This window comes from Triticum dicoccoides, chromosome 2A, assembly GCF_002162155.2.
Source record: "Triticum dicoccoides isolate Atlit2015 ecotype Zavitan chromosome 2A, WEW_v2.0, whole genome shotgun sequence".
NCBI lineage: Eukaryota > Viridiplantae > Streptophyta > Magnoliopsida > Poales > Poaceae > Triticum > Triticum dicoccoides.
In genome coordinates, this window is record NC_041382.1 from 7,442,805 (window position 1) to 7,448,833 (window position 6,029).

At 41.9% G+C, this 6,029-nt stretch overlaps 1 pseudogene; it reads right to left on the reverse strand.

Annotated features, from left to right (window-relative positions):
- Nucleotides 1-543: 543 nt before the first annotated feature.
- On the reverse strand, nucleotides 544-2,235 carry LOC119358589 (annotated as a pseudogene).
- Nucleotides 2,236-6,029: the final 3,794 nt, after the last annotated feature.

Below are 6,029 nucleotides of genomic sequence, written 5' to 3' on the forward strand. Positions count from 1 at the left end.
GGTAATCCCCGAGCTATTCAAAATTGGTTCACCGGTTATTTGAATCTAGACCTATTCCAATTTCCGATTTTTTGCAACAAAAAAAACATTTTACTGGTTTTGTGGGCGGCGCTGGGCCATGAAGGATCCTATAACTGCAAATGTAATCTTATATGGTACATCAGAGATGGTTACCATGGAATTCTTTGTTGATTGGTCGATTGCAAAGCCTATACGATCTAGTGTAGCAAAATGCTAGTCACCAGACTTTGCTTTCTTGTCAATTTCATTCCTGTTTCATTTCATTAGTAAGCCACCTTACCGAGACTAGCTAGATCTACTGAGGAGGAGGATTAGCAACTGCCACTTTAGATGGTGTTGTTCGTTATCCAAGAAGTTCAATGGTAGTGGATTGTCGGATCTGATAAAACATACAAGTTTAATGTACAGTAATTGAGATCTGTAATACATTTAGTATACAATATAGTAATTCATAGACAGAACAGTTTGTCATGTATAAAATAAAATACAACCAGAGTTACACTACAGGAGTTCTGAAAAATATTAAATTGGCACTCCTCGTCGCTTCCTCCCTGGCAAGGCCCTGCCTTGATGTGTATCATCAGCACGACTCGTTACAAAATGAGCAAATGATTTATGAGGGGGTATCCTTGATTCCCATGTAATTAGAGTGAAGTCTCCTTTCGGTCTAACACTAGGATCTGCCAGAATTTTCCCCAATGTCACACTTGGTGATTCCTCCTTGATTGAAACATCAGTTATATGATGTGTCATGCTAAGTGGACACAAAGCAAAGTCTGTTATGTCCAGTGGATGCCCTTGCTGTACAGCCTTGTGGTTTCTGTTAGCATATCTTCTCCCCTTGTCCAATATGCAACGCCAAAACTGAACATTGAGATTCTTTCTCAACACATCTGCGTACAAATTTGTTGCGACAATTGAACCTTCCATATTCTGCAACACCTTGGCGAATTCATCTGCTATTTGTACTAGCCGTGGATGTTCTGCAGGGTCTACACTTCCGAATGCCAGCTTCTTGAAAAGGTACCTCAACTCGTCGTCAGTCAAAAGGCTCAGGAAAATTGGTTTCACTGATCCAAACCGGGCTAATCTTTCAAGTTTACTTATGATGATGATCTTCCTTCCTCTGCCCATTGTTATGACAAATGAGTGAAACCTTTTCCAGTCATCGTCACTTACATCAGAAGCAAACTCAATAACTATCAAGATCATCCCTTCCATGGTCCTTCCATGGTCAAGTATTCTCAAAAGGTTGTCTCCATTCAAGTGCAGTACAGAGGAGAAGCTCGAGCGGACCCTTTCGTCGCCGCACATATGAGCAACCAGAGATTTCTTCCCCGTTGTCGCATCACCTATGATCGGAAGAACTGCCAGAGTATGATCTCCAGGAGGCCCTTTACGCTGCAACAAGAAGCTGAAGAGCTTTTGCTTTTCAGCGTGTCGGGCAAACATGAAGTTGTCGGTGTAAAGATAAACATCGTATGGCCTACGAGACATACGCTCAAATCCACCCAGAAGCACAGCAAATTCTGCCATGTTAGCAACAGCAATTTCTAAGCTTTCCAAGGCACCATGTGACTCGAGGCACGTGGCCATATCATTTGTTATTCAAGAGCGCTTGGCTATATACTCCCTCCGGTCCTTTTTACTCTGCATATTAGAATTCTCTGAAGTCAAACTTCACAAAGTTTGACCGTATTTATACGAAAAAATATCAACATTTGCCATGCTAAAGTTATATAATATAAAACTTTAAGTCATGACACATCTAGTGGTATTGATTTCAGATTGTGAATGTTGACATTTTTTCTAAAAAGTTGGTCAAATTTTACGAGGCTTGACTTCAGTCAAATCTTATATGCAAACTAAAAAGGACCGGAGGGAGTATAAGTTGTTCCTAGATGAGTCGTTGATTCTAACCTAGTCGAAGCCAGCACTGTCTTGGAGGGCATGGTACCTTGAGTTGTCCAGCACACGGTATCCTCGGTACATGGCCTCCGAGAGCGTCTTAAGCTGCATCATCATCCCGGAGTTGGTTATGTATTGCGCGTCTGCCTCCTCAACGATGGTGCCAGCTCTCATCAGGAGGTGCTGCAACCTCTCCACTCCCTTCTCCTCTGATCGGGCATGGCTCAAGGAGTTGTACTTGTTTATTAGGAAGGAGATGAACTGGCTCACAAGTTCACCTGCAACTGCAGATATGGCAGTCTCCATGGCTGGGATTGATGAGGTAAACTGCTGGTCGGTCTCTGGACAAATTTAACTTGGCTTGTCTCTGCCAAGTCTTGTGGAGATTCTTGGCAAACTAGAAAAGTCTAAATGTCCAAATATTTGACAAGGACAGCACTAGTGTCTTCCATTGACAAATACTTGTCTAGACTGTGGATGGGAGATTTTTTACCAGTATTTGTAATATTCGCACTAGGTTCAAATTGATTATTGTCCCATAGCAAATTGTATATTTAATTTCTTTGCATTTGTCTTCCATTGGATTCCTTTTACATTTAACATACAAGGCAATGGGATCCCACATGTGCAGCCTGCTGTTGCAACGTTTGACCATCAGACCTTGGAAATTATTTGGCTTTTGCCAGATGAACTTCAGCGAAGAAGTAGCGCCACAGCTCGTTGACAAGGAAATGGTATGCTCCCTTTTATCTCGGTCAATGATGAGAATCACAGCTCTATACCTTAGTTTCAGAGCACATGTAACTAGTTTGTTCTATATTTGCTCCTCTGGTTTCATCAGAATCCAATCAATTCTATGTGGCTTATTTTGTGCTAGTTCATTCTTTAATCGAAAATTGTCGCACTTTCTGCTTTCTTTAGAGTTCAGGCTTGACCTGATGTTGATCTCCACAATGGTAAAAATGGAAAAGCAAATAGTATGATCCAACTTGGTTTTATTTTTATTAGAAGAACCACAAGGCATGTTCATACAAGAAATTGTATTGTACCTCCTGCATAGTTTCTCCCTGTACTGAGTATGGTCATAGCAATTACCAAAGCATGAGGCAGTCCAAAATTTACGGGGGGTAAATGCTTCATAATTGTGGGCCAAAATTGTACAGAAAGGCCTCAGGGAGAACAGCACTGCCCAAAATGAATTCTAAAGAGACTTCTTGAACGGACTCTGCCCCGATAGTGTCTTTTGTCATTATTTTCAGAGTAGACGAACAACTCCAGAAAACAAAATACACTTGTGCCACTATATTTACATGCCGCTAGATAAATGTTGAAAAAATATTGAGCTCCATGGGATGTCAAGAAAAGAAAATATTGACGTCCACGATTCTACTTAATGCTGGCACTCAAGCTCCGTCTCACTTAATATGCAAGCATGCAATCAAACAGGGCACACCACTAACCCGTGCCGTCATGTTATTGCATATCACACGTTTACCACAATAGAAATTTTGGAGACCATGTTGATGAACATATTGAAGAACCATAGAGTCCACCCAGAGGGGAGTTTCTAATGACCCCATATTTGCCTCAAACTAATCAGTTAGCATTATTAATACAGCAGGACTCTTGGCAAAATAGAAAAGTCTCCATGGATGACTTTGACTGTGGCTGCGGAACGGGTACTTGTCAAAATGTCCAATCATGTGACAAAGACGAGCCAACTGTCCGAGCAGTATGAAAAAATTGACTAGTATTTATAATATTCATAGTAGTTTCCCTCGCGAAAAAAATAAAGAAATATTCATAGTAGTTTACTTATTGTTCAATAGCAAAATCCATGGACGTTTACTTATTGTTGCATTCATCTTGCCTTGGCTCCTTTTACATTTTACATGGCATCTGATATTATTATTATTTTTGAGGATCTGGCATCTGATATATGTGCACTTTACTCTAGCGGAGGTTGACAGTGAAAGTTGTTTTGGGCTTTTCCTGCAAAAAAATAAAAATAAAACTTCAGTCGATAAGCAGCGCCGCAGCTCATCAGCAAGGAAATGATACGCGTCCTTTTATTTTGGTCAGTGATGATGAGAATCACAGCTCCATGCTTCACTAATCTTTCAGTACACATGTAGCCTGTTTGTACATTTGCTACTTTTGTTTCTTCAGCTCCATGCTTCAGTCTGTAATCGAAAACCGTTGCATTGCATGCACTCTTCATGGTTCAGTCACCACAATAGTAAAATTGGAAAATCTGATAGTATGAGACGCTCTGAAATGGGCTCCGAGCAGGAGCAGCGTGTTGCTACCGGCCACACGTAAAATGGGCTGTCAATAGTGCGGCCCACTTAATAAAGGTCCAGTCTTTTCTCTGAATCTGGAAAAGTTATCTTACTAAGCTATCTATAATCAATTTAAAATAAATAATTGTAAAGATTAGAAACAGGAGAGTTTGTGGGATCGCACGTCCTCAAGGGGTGCGGGGCTCCTCTTTATATATTACCAAAGATTGATACAAGTACAAGGTATTTACGGTATATTACAATCCTAAAACGTATAGGACATGGATTCTAACACCTTCCCTCAATCTTAACCGGTGTCAAGAATGTTGAGATTGCGTCTACAGACTTCAAACAAAGGAAGTGGCAGCGGCTTAGTAAAGATGTCAGCAAGTTGATCTTTAGACGAGATGAACTTGATCTGTAATAGCTTCTGTGCAACACGCTCCCTCACAAAATGGAAATCAACTTCAATATGCTTCGTCCATGCATGAAAGACGGGATTAGATGAGAGATATGTGGCTCCAATATTATCACACCAGAGAACCGGAGGTATCTTTTGAGGAACACCCAACTCTCGCAGCAAGGACTGTATCCAAATCAGTTCAGCAGTAGCATTAGCGACAGCCTTGTACTCAGCTTCTGTACTACTCCGAGAGACAGTGGGTTGCTTCCGAGCATTCCAGGCGATTAGATTCGAACCAAAAAACGCAGCATATCCCCTTGATGATCGTCTATCATCCGGATTCCCTGCCCAGTCGGCATCAGAGAAAGCAGACAACAACATAGAAGATGTAGGCCGAAGATGTAGTCCAAACGAGAGCGTGAGATGAACATAATGCAGTATGCGTTTAACTGCAGACCAATGGGTATCACGAGGAGCATGAAGATACTGACAGACACGGTTAACTGCAAAGGAAATATCCGGCCGAGTGATAGTGAGATAATGTAGTCCACCAACAATACTGCGATACTCAGTAGCATCATCAGCAGCAAGAAGTACACCAGCATCAGCTGACAGCTTCTCAGTCACAAACATGGGTGTAGAGACAGGCTTAGACTTCAGCATCCCAGCACGTCGAAGAAGATCCAGGGAATATTTTTTCTGAGTGAGAGAGAGACCGTCAACGGTATGTGTAACCTCCAAACCCAAAAAATAGTGAAGCGGACCAAGATCCTTCACAGCAAAACCATGTTGAAGATTTACTATCAGTCGATCGGCAGCAGCAGGCGAAGAACTGGTGAGAATAATATTGTCGACATAAACCAATAGGTACATAGTGACCTCAGGGCGCTGGAGAAGAAACAAAGAGGTGTCTGCAGTAGATGGAACAAAACCATGTGACTGAAGAGCAGAGCCAAGATGAGCATGCCAAGCACGGGGAGCCTGTTTGAGACCATAAATTGCCTTGATCAGCCGACAAAGATGATGAGGCCGATCGGGATCAATAAAACCAGGAGGTTGCCGCATATAAACCTCTTCCTCCAGGACACCATGAAGAAATGCATTCTGAACATCCAATTGACGAAGGGACCAACCATGAGTAACTGCCAATGTGAGAAGAAGGCGAATGGTGGTAGGCTTGATAACAGGACTGAACGTGTTTTCGTAATCAAGACCATAGCGTTGCTTAAAACCTTTGGCAACTAGACGAGCCTTATAGCGTTCAACCGATCCATCAGCATGCTTCTTGACTTTAAAGACCCATTTAGAGTCTATCACGTTGACTCCTGAGATAGGAGGAACAAGTGTCCAGGTCTCATTTTTCTGCAGCGCAAAAATTCTTGTTCCATAGCAGCTCTCCAATGTGGTATGCCCAT